Here is a 16,307-nt window from a genome sequence, read left to right as displayed (position 1 = left end):
ATATAGAACGGGGACAGAGAGTAAAGCGAGATGCCCGGGGGAGAGGGGAATATAGAACGGGGACAGTGAGTAAAGGGAGATACCCGTGATAGAGGGGAACATAGAACGGGGACAGAGAGTAAAGGGAGATACCCGGGATACAGGGCAATATAGAACGGGGACAGAGAGGAAAGGGAGATACCCGGGATAGAGGGGAACATAGAATGGGGACAGAGAATAAAGGGAGATACCCGGTATAGAGGGGAACATAGAACGGGGACAGAGAATAAAGGGAGATACCTGGGATAGAGGGGAATATAGAACGGGGACAGAGAGTAAAGGGTGATACACGGGGTAGAGGGGAATATAGAACGGGGACAGAGAGTAAAAGGAGATACCCGGGATGGAGGGGAATATAGAACGGGGACAGAGAGTAAAGGGATAGACCCGGGATAGAGGGGAACATAGAACGTGGACAGAGAATAAAGGGAGATACCTGGGATAGAGGGGAATATAGAACGGGGACAGAGAGTAAAGGGTGATACCCTGGATAGAGGGGAATATAGAACGTGGACAGAGAGTAAAGGGAGATACCCAGGATAGAGGGGAATATAGAACGGGGACAGAGAGTAATGGGAGGTACCCGGGATAGAGGGGAATTTAGAACGGGGACAGAGAGTAAAGGGAGACACCCAGGATAGAGGGAAAAATAGAACGGTGACAGAGAGTAAAGGGAGATACCCAGGATAGAGGGGAATATAGAATGGGGACAGAGAGTAAAGGGAGATACCCGGGATAGAGGGAATATAGAACGGGGACAGAGAGTAAAGCGAGATACCCGGGATAGAGGGGAATATAGAACGAGGACAGAGATTAAAGGGAGATACCTGGGATAGAGGGGAATATAGAACGGGGACAGAGAGTAAAGGGAGATACCCGGGATAGAGGGGAATATAGAACGGGGACAGAGAGTAAAGGGAGATACCCGGGATAGAGGGGAATATAGAACGGGGACAGAGAGTAAAGGGAGATACCCGGGATAGAGGGAATATAGAACGGAGACAGAGAGTAAAGGGAGATACCCAGGATAGAGGGAGTATAGAACGGGGACAGAGAGTAAAGCGAGATACCCGGTAGAGAGGGGAATATAGAACGAGGACAGAGAGTAAAGGGATATACCCGGGATAGAGGGGTATACAGAACGGGGACAGAGAGTAAAAGGAGATACCTGGGCTAGAGGGAAATATAGAACGGGGACAGAGAGTAAAGGGAGATGCCCGGGATAGAGGGGAATATAGAACGGGGACAGAGAGTAAAGGGAGATGCCCGGGATAGAGGGGAATATAGAACGGTGACAGAGAGTAAAGGGAGATGCCCGGGATAGAGGGGAATATAGAACGGGGACAGAGAGTAAAGGGAGATAACCGGGATAGAGGGAAATATAGAACGGGGACAGAGAGTAAAGGGAGATACCCGGGATAGAGGGGAATATAGAACGGGGACAGTGAGTAAAGGGAGATACCCGTGATAGAGGGGAACATAGAACGGGGACAGAGAGTAAAAGGTGATACACGGGGTAGAGGGGAATATAGAACGGGGACAGAGAGTAAAAGGAGATACCCGGAATAGAGGGGAATATAGAACGGGGACAGAGAGTAAAGGGAGAAACCCGGGATAGAGGGGAATATAGAACGGGGACAGAGAGTAAAGGGAGATAACCGGGATAGAGGGAAACATAGAATGGGGACAGAGAATAAAGGGAGATACCCGGGATAGAGGGGAACATAGAACGGGGACAGAGAATAAAGGGAGATACCTGGGATAGAGGGGAATATAGAACGGGGACAGAGAGTAAAAGGTGATACACGGGGTAGAGGGGAATATAGAACGGGGACAGAGAGTAAAAGGAGATACCCGGGATAGAGGGGAATATAGAACGGGGACAGAGAGTAAAGGGATAGACCCGGGATAGAGGGGAACATAGAACGTGGACAGAGAATAAAGGGAGATACCTGGGATAGAGGGGAATATAGAGCGGGGACAGAGAGTAAAGGGTGATACCCTGGATAGAGGGGAATATAGAACGTGGACAGAGAGTAAAGGGAGATACCCGGGATAGAGGGGAATATAGAACGGGGACAGAGAGTAAAGGGAGATACCCGGGATAGAGGCGAATATAGAACGGGGACAGAGAGTAAAGGGAGATACACAGGATAGAGGGAAATTTTGAACGGTGACAGAGAGTAAAGGGAGATACCCGGGATAGAGGCGAATATAGAATGGGGACAGAGAGTAAAGGGAGATACCCGGGATAGAGGGAATATAGAACGGGGACAGAGAGTAAAGCGAGATACCCGGGATAGAGGGGAATATAGAACGAGGACAGAGAGTAAAGGGAGATACCTGGGATAGAGGGGAATATAGAACGGGGACAGAGAGTAAAGTGAAATACCCGGGTAGAGGGGAATATAGAACGGGGACAGAGAGTAAAGGGAGATACCCGGGATAGAGGGGAATATAGAACGGGGACAGGGAGTAAAGGGAGATACCCGGGATAGAGGGAACATAGAACGGAGACAGAGAATAAAGGGAGACACCCAGGATAGAGGGGAATATAGAACGGGGACAGAGTGTAAAGCGAGATACCCGGGAGAGATGGGAATATAGAACGAGGACAGAGAGTAAAGGGATATACCCGGGATAGAGGGGAATACAGAACGGGGACAGAGAGTAAAAGGAGATACCTGGGATAGAGGGAAATATAGAACGGGGACAGAGAGTAAAGGGAAATACCCGGGATAGAGGGGAATATAGAATGGGGAAAGAGAGTAAAGGGAGATACCCGGGATAGAGGGAAATATAGAACGGGGACAGAGAGTAAAGGGAGATAACCGGGATAGAGGGGAATATAGAACGGGGACAGTGAGTAAAGGGGAGATACCCGGGATAGAGGGGAATATAGAACGGGGACAGAGAGTAAAGGGAGATACCCGGGATAGAGGGGAATATAGAGCGGGGACAGAGAGTAAAGGGAGATACCCGGGATAGAGGGAAATATAGAACGGGGACAGAGAGTAAAGGGAGATACCCGGGATAGAGGGGAATATAGAACGGGGACAGAGAGTAAAGAGAGATACCCGGGATAGAGGGGAATATAGAATGGGGACAGAGCGTAAAGGGAGATACCCGGGATAGAGGGGAATATAGAACGGGGACAGAGAGTAAAGGGAGATGCACGGGATAGAGGGGAATATAGAACGGTGACAGAGAGTAAAGGGAGATACCCGGGATAGAGGGGAATATAGAACGGGGACAGAGAGTAAAGAGAGATACCCGGGATAGAGGGGAATATAGAACGGGGACAGAGCGTAAAGGGAGATACCCGGGATAGAGGGGAATATAGAACGGGGACAGAGAGTAAAGGGAGATACCTGGGATAGAGTTGAATATAGAACGGGGACAGAGAGCTACACTAAATGGGAAAAACACACAATAGAAGCCCTACATGCAGAATTCTGCCGAAGCATCCTTCGCACCCAAAGAAAAACGCCAACAAATGCATGCAGAGCCGAACTAGGCAGATACCCACTGATAATAAACATCCAAAAACGAGCACTAAACTTCCTAAATCACCTCAAATCTAGCTCCCCAGACACCCTTCATTTCAAAGCCTTTCAGACCCAAGAGCTAAACCCAGAAAAGAGTCCCCTGAGTCAGCTGCTACGGAAACTAAGTACTCAGCCGGACCCTGACCAGCCCCAGACCAACACAGCCGTCCAAACACCAATCCGAGTGAACCAAATCATTAAAAAATGCAAAGAAACCTACCTGGAACATTGGAACAAAATAACCAAAAGCCAAAGCAGATTAGAATGTTACCGGGCCCTAAAAAGAGAATATAAACTGGCAGACTACCTCACGACCATCAGAGACACAAAACAGAGACAGACCCTCACCAGGTACAGACTAAGCGACCACCAACTGGAAATTGAAAAAGGCAGATACAAGAAATCCTGGCAGCCTAGAGAGAATAGAATATGCGATCAATGTCTGGCTGGCGAGGTTGAAACAGAAATGCATTTCCTCCTAAAATGCGAAAAATTCAACACATCAAGAAACATATTATTCAACAAGCTAAGCCAAACAACCCCAGATTTCAAGGAATTGGATGATCCGTCAAAATTGAGATTAGTCCTAGGAGAAGGAGACAGACCATACCTTGGGGCCAAATATGTAACAACATGTCACAACCTGAGGACTGTTTAAAATTAAGACTGTTTAAAATTAATATTGAACGTACCAAATGAAGTACAAAGACTGTTTAAAATTAATATTGTTTAAAAGTAATATTGTATGTACCCAACAAATGTCAAATCGATTGACACCTACAGAATGTTGGAAAACTGTACCTTTTTGCTATGTACGCTTTGGCAATATGGTTCTCTGTAAACTTTCATGCCAATAAAGCATTTTAATTGGAATTGGAATTGGAATTGGAATTGGAGTAAAGGGAGATACCAGGGATAGAGGGGAATATAGAACGGGGACAGAGAGTAAAGGGAGATACCCGGGATAGAGGGGAATATAGAACGGGGACAGAGAGTAAAGGGAGATTCCCGGGATAGAGGGGAATATAGAACGGGGACAGAGAGTATAGCGAGATACCCGGATTAGAGGGGAAAATAGAACGAGGACAGAGAGGAAAGGGATATACCCGGGATAGAGGGAAATACAAAACGGGCACAGAGAGTAAAAGGAGATACCTGGGATAGAGTTAAATATAGAACGGGGACAGATAGTAAAGGGAGATACCCGGGACAGAGGGGAATATAGAACGGGGACAGAGAGTAAATGGAGATACCCGGGATAGAGGGAAATATAGAACGGGGACAGAGAGTAAAGGGAGATTCCCGGGATAGAGGGGAATATAGAACGGAGACAGTGAGTAAAGGGGAGATACCCGGAATAGAGGGGAATATAGAACGGGGACAGAGAGTAAAGGGAGATAACCGGGATAGAGGGGAATAAAGAACGGGGACAGAGAGTAAAGGGAGATACCCGGGATAGAGGGAAATATAGAACGGGGACAGAGAGTAAAGGGAGATACCCGGGATAGAGGGGAATATAGAACGGGGACAGTGAGTAAAGGGAGATACCCGGGATAGAGGGGAATATAGAGCGGGGACAGAGCGTAAAGGGAGATACCCGGGATAGAGGGGAATATAGAACGGGGACAGAGAGTAAAGGGAGAAGCCCGGGATAGAGGAGAATATAGAACGGTGACAGAGAGTAAAGGGAGATGCCCGGGATAGAGGGGAATATAGAACGGGGACAGAGAGTAAAGGGAGATACCCGGGATAGAGGGGAATATAGAACGGGGTCAGAGAGTAAAGGGAGATACCCGGGATAGAGGGGAATATAGAACGGGGACAGAGTGTAAAGGGAGAAACCCGGGATAGAGGGGAATATAGAACGGGGACAGAGAGTAAAGGGAGATACCCGGGATAGAGGGAAATATAGAACGGGGACAGAGAGTATAGGGAGATACCCGGGATAGAGGGGAATATAGAACGGGGACAGTGAGTAAAGGGAGATACCCGTGATAGAGGGGAACATAGAACGGGGACAGAGATTAATGGGAGATACACGGGATACAGGGCAATATAGAACGGGGACAGAGAGGAAAGGGAGATACCCGTGATAGAGGGGAACATAGAATGGGGACAGAGAATAAAGGGAGATACCTGGGATAGAGGGGAATATAGAACGGGGACAGAGAGTAAAGGGTGATACACGGGGTAGAGGGGAATATAGAACGGGGACAGAGAGTAAAAGGAGATACCCGGGATAGAGGAGAATATAGAATGGGGACAGAGAGTAAAGGGATAGACCCGGGATAGAGGGGAACATAGAACGTGGACAGAGAATAAAGGGAGATACCTGAGATAGAGGGGAATATAGAACGGGGACAGAGAGTAAAGGGTGATACCCTGGATAGAGGGGAATATAGAACATGGACAGAGAGTAAAGGGAGATACCCGGGATAGAGGGGAATATAGAACGGGGACAGAGAGTAAAGGGAGATACCCGGGATAGAGGGGAATATAGAACGGGGACAGAGAGTAAAGGGAGATACCCAGGATAGAGGGAAATATAGAACGGTGACAGAGAGTAAAGGGAGATATCCGGTATGGAGGGGAATATAGAATGGGGACAGAGAGTAAAGGGAGATACCCGGGATAGAGGGAATATAGAACGGGGACAGAGAGTAAAGCGAGATACCCGGGATAGAGGGGAATATAGAACGAGGACAGAGAGTAAAGGGAGATACCTGGGATAGAGGGGAATATAGAACGGGGACAGAGAGTAAAGGGAGATACCCGGGATAGAGGGGAATCTAGAACGGGGACAGAGAGTAAAGGGAGTTACCCGGGATAGAGGGGAATATAGAACGGGGACAGAGAGTAAAGGGAGATACCCGGGATAGAGGGAATATAGAACGGAGACAGAGAGTAAAGGGAGATACCCAGGATAGAGGGGAATATAGAACGGGGACAGAGAGTAAAGCGAGATACCCGGGAGAGAGGGGAATATAGAACGAGGACAGAGTAAAGGGATATACCCGGGATAGAGGGGAATACAGAACGGGGACAGAGAGTAAAATGAGATACCTGGGATAGAGGGAAATATAGAACGGGGACAGAGAGTAAAGGGAGATACCCGGGATAGAGGGGAATATAGAATGGGGAAAGAGAGTAAAGGGAGATACCCGGGATAGAGGGAACTATAGAACGGGGACAGAGAGTAAAGGGAGATAACCGGGATAGAGGGGAATATAGAACGGGGACAGTGATTAAAGGGGAGATACCCGGGATAGAGGGGAATATAGAACGGGGACAGAGAGTAAAGGGAGATACCCGGGATAGAGGGGAATATAGAACGGGGACAGAGAGTAAAGGGAGATACACGGGATAGAGGGGAATATAGAACGGGGACAGAGAGTAAAGGGATAGACCCGGGATAGAGGGGAACATAGAACGTGGACAGAGAATAAAGGGAGATACCTGGGATAGAGGGGAATATAGAACGGGGACAGAGAGTAAAGGGTGATACCCTGGATAGAGGGGAATATAGAACGTGGACAGAGAGTAAAGGGAGATACCCGGGATAGAGGGGAATATAGAACGGGGACAGAGAGTAAAGGGAGATACCCGGGATAGAGGGGAATATAGAACGGGGACAGAGAGTAAAGGGAGATACCCAGGATAGAGGGAAATATAGAACGGTGACAGAGAGTAAAGGGAGATACCCGGTATGGAGGGGAATATAGAATGGGGACAGAGAGTAAAGGTAGATACCCGGGATAGAGGGAATATAGAACGGGGACAGAGAGTAAAGCGAGATACCCGGGATAGAGGGGAATATAGAACGAGGACAGAGAGTAAAGGGAGATACCTGGGATAGAGGGGAATATAGAACGGGGACAGAGAGTAAAGGGAGATACCCGGGATAGAGGGGAATATAGAACGGGGACAGAGAGTAAAGGGAGTTACCCGGGATAGAGGGGAATATAGAACGGGGACAGAGAGTAAAGGGAGATTCCCGGGATAGAGGGAATATAGAACGGAGACAGAGAGTAAAGGGAGATACCCAGGATAGAGGGGAATATAGAACGGGGACAGAGAGTAAAGCGAGATACCCGGGAGAGAGGGGAATATAGAACGAGGACAGAGTAAAGGGATATACCCGGGATAGAGGGGAATACAGAACGGGGACAGAGAGAAAAATGAGATACCTGGGATAGAGGGAAATATAGAACGGGGACAGAGAGTAAAGGGAGATACCCGGGATAGAGGGGAATATAGAATGGGGAAAGAGAGTAAAGGGAGATACCCGGGATAGAGGGAACTATAGAACGGGGACAGAGAGTAAAGGGAGATAACCGGGATAGAGGGGAATATAGAACGGGGACAGTGATTAAAGGGGAGATACCCGGGATAGAGGGGAATATAGAATGGGGACAGAGAGTAAAGAGAGATACCCGGGAAAGAGGGGAATGTAGAACGGGGACAGAGCGGAAAGGGAGATACCCGGGATAGAGGGGAATATAGAACGGGGACAGAGAGTAAAGGGAGATGCCCGGGATAGAGGGGAATATAGAACGGTGACAGAGAGAAAAGGGAGATACCCGGGATAGAGGGGAATATAGAACGGGGACAGAGAGTAAAGAGAGAACACCCGGGATAGAGAGGAATATAGAACGGGGACAGAGTGTAAAGGGAGATACCCGGGATAGAGGGGAACATAGAACGGGGACAGAGAGTAACGGGAGATGCCCGGGATAGAGGGGAATATAGAACGGTGACAGAGAGTAAAGGGAGATACCCGGGATAGAGGGGAATATAGAACGGGGACAGAGAGTAAAGGGAGATACCCGGGATAGAGGGGAATATAGAACGGGGACAGAGAGTAAAGGGAGATACCCGGGATAGAGCAGAATATAGAACGGGGACAGAGAGTAAAGGGAGAAACCCGGGATAGAGGGGAATATAGAACGGGGACAGAGAATAAAGGGAGATACCCGGGATAGAGGGGAATATAGAATAGGGACAGAGAGTAAAGGGAGACACCCGGGATAGAGGGGAATATAGAACGGGGTCAGAGAGTAAAGGGAGATACCCGGGATAGAGGGGAATATAGAACGGGGACAGAGAGTAAAGGGAGATACCCGGGATAGAGGGGAATATAGAACTGGGACAGAGAGTAAAGGGAGATACCCGGGATAGAGGGGAATATAGAACGGGGACAGAGAGTAAAGGGATATACACGGGATAGAGGGGAATATAGAACGGGGACAGAGAGTAAAGGGAGATACCCGGGATAGAGGGGAATATAGAACGGGGACAGAGAGTAAAGGGAGATACCCGGAATAGAGGGGAATATAGAACGGGGACGGAGAGTAAAGGGAGATACCCGGGATAGAGGGAATATAGAACGGAGACAGAGAGTAAAGGGAGATACCCAGGATAGAGGGGAATATAGAACGGGGACAGAGAGTAAAGCGAGATGCCCGGGAGAGAGGGGAATATAGAACGAGGACAGAGAGTAAAGGGATATACCCGGGATAGAGGGGAATACAGAACGGGGACAGAGAGTAAAAGGAGATACCTTGGATAGAGGGAAATATAGAACGGTGACAGAGAGTAAAGGGAGATGCCCGGGATAGAGGGGAATATAAAACGGGGACAGAGAGTAAAGGGAGATACCCGGGATAGAGGGGAATTCAGAACGGGGTCAGAGAGTAAAGGGACAAACCCGGGATAGAGGGGAATATAGAACGGGGACAGAGAGTAAAGGGAGAAACCCGGGATAGAGGGGAATATCGAACGGGGACAGAGAGTAAAGGGAGATACCCGAGATAGAGAGAAATATAGAACGGGGACAGAGAGTAAAGGGAGATACCCGGGATAGAGGGGAATATAGAACGGGGACAGTGAGTAAAGGGAGATACCCGTGATAGAGGGGAACATAGAACGGGGACAGAGAGTAAAGGGAGATACCCGGGATAAAGGGCAATATAGAACGGGGACAGAGAGGAAAGGGAGATACCCGGGATAGAGGGGAACATAGAATGGGGACAGAGAATAAAGGGAGATACCCGGGATAGAGGGGAACATAGAACGGGGACAGAGAGTAAAGGGAGATACCCGGGATAGAGGGAATATAGAACGGAGACAGAGAGTAAAGGGAGATACCCAGGATAGAGGGGAATATAGAACGGGGACAGAGAGTAAAGCGAGATGCCCGGGAGAGAGGGGAATATAGAACGGGGACAGTGAGTAAAGGGAGATACCCGTGATAGAGGGGAACATAGAACGGGGACAGAGAGTAAAGGGAGATACCCGGGATACAGGGCAATATAGAACGGGGACAGAGAGGAAAGGGAGATACCCGGGATAGAGGGGAACATAGAATGGGGACAGAGAATAAAGGGAGATACCCGGTATAGAGGGGAACATAGAACGGGGACAGAGAATAAAGGGAGATACCTGGGATAGAGGGGAATATAGAACGGGGACAGAGAGTAAAGGGTGATACACGGGGTAGAGGGGAATATAGAACGGGGACAGAGAGTAAAAGGAGATACCCGGGATGGAGGGGAATATAGAACGGGGACAGAGAGTAAAGGGATAGACCCGGGATAGAGGGGAACATAGAACGTGGACAGAGAATAAAGGGAGATACCTGGGATAGAGGGGAATATAGAACGGGGACAGAGAGTAAAGGGTGATACCCTGGATAGAGGGGAATATAGAACGTGGACAGAGAGTAAAGGGAGATACCCGGGATAGAGGGGAATATAGAACGGGGACAGAGAGTAATGGGAGGTACCCGGGATAGAGGGGAATTTAGAACGGGGACAGAGAGTAAAGGGAGACACCCAGGATAGAGGGAAAAATAGAACGGTGACAGAGAGTAAAGGGAGATACCCAGGATAGAGGGGAATATAGAATGGGGACAGAGAGTAAAGGGAGATACCCGGGATAGAGGGAATATAGAACGGGGACAGAGAGTAAAGCGAGATACCCGGGATAGAGGGGAATATAGAACGAGGACAGAGATTAAAGGGAGATACCTGGGATAGAGGGGAATATAGAACGGGGACAGAGAGTAAAGGGAGATACCCGGGATAGAGGGGAATATAGAACGGGGACAGAGAGTAAAGGGAGATACCCGGGATAGAGGGGAATATAGAACGGGGACAGAGAGTAAAGGGAGATACCCGGGATAGAGGGAATATAGAACGGAGACAGAGAGTAAAGGGAGATACCCAGGATAGAGGGAGTATAGAACGGGGACAGAGAGTAAAGCGAGATACCCGGTAGAGAGGGGAATATAGAACGAGGACAGAGAGTAAAGGGATATACCCGGGATAGAGGGGTATACAGAACGGGGACAGAGAGTAAAAGGAGATACCTGGGCTAGAGGGAAATATAGAACGGGGACAGAGAGTAAAGGGAGATGCCCGGGATAGAGGGGAATATAGAACGGGGACAGAGAGTAAAGGGAGATGCCCGGGATAGAGGGGAATATAGAACGGTGACAGAGAGTAAAGGGAGATGCCCGGGATAGAGGGGAATATAGAACGGGGACAGAGAGTAAAGGGAGATACCCGGGATAGAGGGGAATATAGAACGGGGTCAGAGAATAAAGGGAGATACCCGGGATAGAGGGGAATATAGAACGGGGTCAGAGAGTAAAGGGAGAAACCCGGGATAGAGGGGAATATAGAACGGGGACAGAGAGTAAAGGGAGATAACCGGGATAGAGGGAAATATAGAAGGGGGACAGAGAGTAAAGGGAGATACCCGGGATAGAGGGGAAAAAAGAACGGGGACAGTGAGTAAAGGGAGATACCCGTGATAGAGGGGAACATAGAACGGGGACAGAGAGTAAAAGTGATACACGGGGAAGAGGGGAATATAGAACGGGGACAGAGAGTAAAAGGAGATACCCGGAATAGAGGGGAATATAGAACGGGGACAGAGAGCAAAGGGAGAAACCCGGGAAAGAGGGGAATATAGAACGGGGACAGAGAGTAAAGGGAGATAACCGGGATAGAGGGAAACATAGAATGGGGACAGAGAATAAAGGGAGATACCCGGGATAGAGGGGAACATAGAACGGGGACAGAGAATAAAGGGAGATACCTGGGATAGAGGGGAATATAGAACGGGGACAGAGAGTCAAAGGTGGTACACGGGGTAGAGGGGAATATAGAACGGGGACAGAGAGTAAAAGGAGATACCCGGGATAGAGGGGAATATAGAACGGGGACAGAGAGTAGAGGGATAGACCAGGGATAGAGGGGAACATAGAACGTGGACAGAGAATAAAGGGAGATACCTGGGATAGAGGGGAATATAGAGCGGGGACAGAGAGTAAAGGGTGATACCCTGGATAGAGGGGAATATAGAAAGCGGACAGAGAGTAAAGGGAGATACCCGGGATAGAGGGGAATATAGAACGGGGACAGAGAGTAAAGGGAGATACCCGGGATAGAGGGGAATATAGAACGGGGACAGAGAGTAAAGGGAGATACCCAGGATAGAGGGAAATATAGAACGGTGACAGAGAGTAAAGGGAGATACCCGGGATAGAGGGGAATATAGAATGGGGACAGAGAGTAAAGGGAGATACCCGGGATAGAGGGAATATAGAACGGGGACAGAGAGTAAAGCGAGATACCCGGGATAGAGGGGAATATAGAACGAGGACAGAGAGTAAAGGGAGATACCTGGGATAGAGAGGAATATAGAACGGGGACAGAGAGTAAAGGGAGATACCCGGGATAGAGGGGAATATAGAACGGGGACAGAGAGTAAAGGGAGATACCCGGGATAGAGGGGAATATAGAACGGGGACAGAGAGTAAAGGGAGATATCCGGGATAGAGGGAACATAGAACGGAGACAGAGAATAAAGGGAGATACCCAGGATAGAGGGGAATATAGAACGGGGACAGAGAGTAAAGCGAGATACCCGGGAGAGATGGGAATAGCGAACGAGGACAGAGAGTAAAGGGATATACCCGGGACAGAGGGGAATACAGAACGGGGACAGAGAGTAAAAGGAGATACCTGGGATAGAGGGAAATATAGAACGGGGACAGAGAGTAAAGGGAGATACCCGGGATAGAGGGGAATATAGAATGGGGAAAGAGAGTAAAGGGAGATACCCGGGATAGAGGGAAATATAGAACGGGGACAGAGAGTAAAGGGAGATAACCGGGATAGAGGGGAATATAGAACGGGGACAGTGAGTAAAGGGGAGATACCCGGGATAGAGGGGAATATAGAACGGGGACAGAGAGTAAAGGGAGATACCCGGGATAGAGGGGAATATAGAGCGGGGACAGAGAGTAAAGGGAGATACCCAGGATAGAGGGAAATATAGAACGGGGACAGAGAGTAAAGGGAGATACCCGGGATAGAGGGGAATATAGAACGGGGACAGAGAGTAAAGAGAGATACCCGGGATAGAGGGGAATATAGAACGGGGACAGAGCGTAAAGGGAGATACCCGGGATAGAGGGGAATATAGAACGGGGACAGAGAGTAAAGGGAGATGCACGGGATAGAGGGGAATATAGAACGGTGACAGAGAGTAAAGGGAGATACCCGGGATAGAGGGGAATATAGAACGGGGACAGAGAGTACAGAGAGATACCCGGGATAGAGGGGAATATAGAACGGGGACAGAGCGTAAAGTGAGATACCCGGGATAGAGGGGAATATAGAACGGGGACAGAGAGTAAAGGGAGATACCTGGGATAGAGTTGAATATAGAACGGGGACAGAGAGTAAAGGGAGATACCAGGGATAGAGGGGAATACAGAACGGGGACAGAGAGTAAAGGGAGATACCCGGGATAGAGGGGAATATAGAACGGGGACAGAGAGTAAAGGGAGATACCCGGGATAGAGGGGAATATAGAACGGGGACAGAGAGTATAGCGAGATACCCGGAATAGAGGGGAAAATAGAACGAGGACAGAGAGGAAAGGGATATACCCGGGATAGAGGGAAATACAAAACGGGAACAGAGAGTAAAAGGAGATACCTGGGATCGAGAGAAATATAGAACGGGGACAGATAGTAAAGGGAGATACCCGGGATAGAGGGGAATATAGAACGGGGACAGAGAGTAAATGGAGATACCCGGGATAGAGGAAATATAGAACGGGGACAGAGAGTAAAGGGAGATTCCCGGGATAGAGGGGAATATAGAACGGGGACAGTGAGTAAAGGGGAGATACCCGGAATAGAGGGGAATATAGAACGGGGACAGAGAGTAAAGGGAGATACCCGGGATAGAGGGGAATAAAGAACGGGGACAGAGAGTAAAGGGAGATACCCGGGATAGAGGGAAATATAGAACGGGGACAGAGAGTAAAGGGAGATACCCGGGATAGAGGGGAATATAGAACGGGGACAGTGAGTAAAGGGAGATACCCGGGATAGAGGGGAATATAGAACGGGGACAGAGCGTAACGGGAGATACCCGGGATAGAGGGGAATATAGAACGGGGACAGAGAGTAAAGGGAGATGCCCGGGATAGAGGGGAATATGGAACGGTGACAGAGAGTAAAGGGAGATGCCCGGGATAGAGGGGAATATAGAACGGGGACAGAGAGTAAAGGGAGATACCCGGGATAGAGGGGAATATAGAAAGGGGTCAGAGAGTAAAGGGAGATACCCGGGATAGAGGGGAATATAGAACGGGGACAGAGTGTAAACGGAGAAAACCGGGATAGAGGGGAATATAGAACGGGGACAGAGAGTAAAGGGAGATACCCGGGATAGAGGGAAATATAGAACGGGGACAGAGAGTATAGGGAGATACCCGGGATAGAGGGGAATATAGAACGGGGACAGTGAGTAAAGGGAGATACCCGTGATAGGGGGGAACATAGAACGAGGACAGAGAGTAAAGGGAGATACCCAGGATAGAGGGGAATATAGAATGGGGACAGAGAGTAAAGGGAGATACCCGGGATAGAGGGGAATATAGAACGGGGACAGAGAGTAAAGGGAGATACCCGGGATAGAGGGGAACATAGAATGGGGACAGAGAATAAAGGGAGATACCCGGGATAGAGGGCAACATAGAACGGGGACAGAGAATAAAGGGAGATACCTGGGATAGAGGGGAATATAGAACGGGGACAGAGAGTAAAGGGTGATACACGGGATAGAGGGGAATATAGAACGGGGACAGAGAGTAAAAGGAGATACCCGGGATAGAGGAGAATATAGAACGGGGACAGAGAGTAAAGGGATAGACCCGGGATAGAGGGGAACATAGAATGTGGACAGAGAATAAAGGGAGATACCTGGGATAGAGGGGAATATAGAACGGGGACAGAGAGTAAAGGGTGATACCCTGGATAGAGGGGAATATAGAACGAGGACAGAGAGTAAAGGGAGATACCCGGGATAGAGGGGAATATAGAACGGGGACAAAGAGTAAAGGGAGATACCCAGGATAGAGGGAAATATAGAACGGTGAAAGAGAGTAAAGGGAGATACCCGGTATGGAGGGGAATATAGAATGGGGACAGAGAGTAAAGGGAGATACCCAGGATAGAGGGAATATAGAACGGGGACAGAGAGTAAATCGAGATACCCGGGATAGAGGGGAATATAGAACGAGGACAGAGAGTAAAGGGAGATACCTGGGATAGAGGGGAATATAGAACGGGGACAGAGAGTAAAGGGAGATACCCGGGATAGAGGGAAATATAGAACGGGGACAGAGAGTATAGGGAGATACCCGGGATAGAGGGGAATATAGAACGGGGACAGTGAGTAAAGGGAGATACCCGTGATAGAGGGGAACATAGAACGAGGACAGAGAGTAAAGGGAGATACCCAGGATAGAGGGGAATATAGAATGGGGACAGAGAGTAAAGGGAGATACCCGGGATAGAGGGGAATATAGAAAGGGGACAGAGAGTAAAGGGAGATACCCGGGATAGAGGGGAACATAGAATGGGGACAGAGAATAAAGGGAGATACCCGGGATAGAGGGCAACATAGAACGGGGACAGAGAATAAAGGGAGATACCTGGGCTAGAGGGGAATATAGAACGGGGACAGAGAGTAAAGGGTGATACACGGGGTAGAGGGGAATATAGAACGGGGACAGAGAGTAAAAGGAGATACCCGGGATAGAGGAGAATATAGAACGGGGACAGAGAGTAAAGGGTGATACCCTGGATAGAGGGGAATATAGAACGTGGACAGAGAGTAAAGGGAGACACCCGGGATAGAGGGGAATATAGAACGGGGACAGAGAGTAAAGGGAGATACCCGGGATAGAGGGGAATATAGAACGGGGACAAAGAGTAAAGGGAGATACCCAGGATAGAGGGAAATATAGAACGGTGACAGAGAGTAAAGGGAGATACCCGGTATGGAGGGGAATATAGAATGGGGACAGAGAGTAAAGGGAGATACCCGGGATAGAGGGAATATAGAACGGGGACAGAGAGTAAATCGAGATACCCGGGAGAGAGGGGAATATAGAACGAGGACAGAGAGTAAAGGGAGATACCTGGGATAGAGGGGAATATAGAACGGGGACAGAGAGTAAAGGGAGATACCCGGGATAGAGGGGAATATAGAACGGGGACAGAGAGTAAAGGGAGTTACCCGGGATAGAGGGGAATATAGAACGGGGACAGAGAGTAAAGGGAGATACCCGGGATAGAGGGAATATAGAACGGAGACAGAGAGTAAAGGGAGATACCCAGGATAGAGGGGA

The sequence above is a fragment of the Somniosus microcephalus genome, unplaced genomic scaffold (genome assembly GCF_052327205.1).
Source record: "Somniosus microcephalus isolate GS21.2 unplaced genomic scaffold, FLI_Smic_1.0 unresolved_chr3, whole genome shotgun sequence".
Taxonomy (NCBI): domain Eukaryota; kingdom Metazoa; phylum Chordata; class Chondrichthyes; order Squaliformes; family Somniosidae; genus Somniosus; species Somniosus microcephalus.
Note: the sequence above shows the minus strand (reverse complement) of the source record.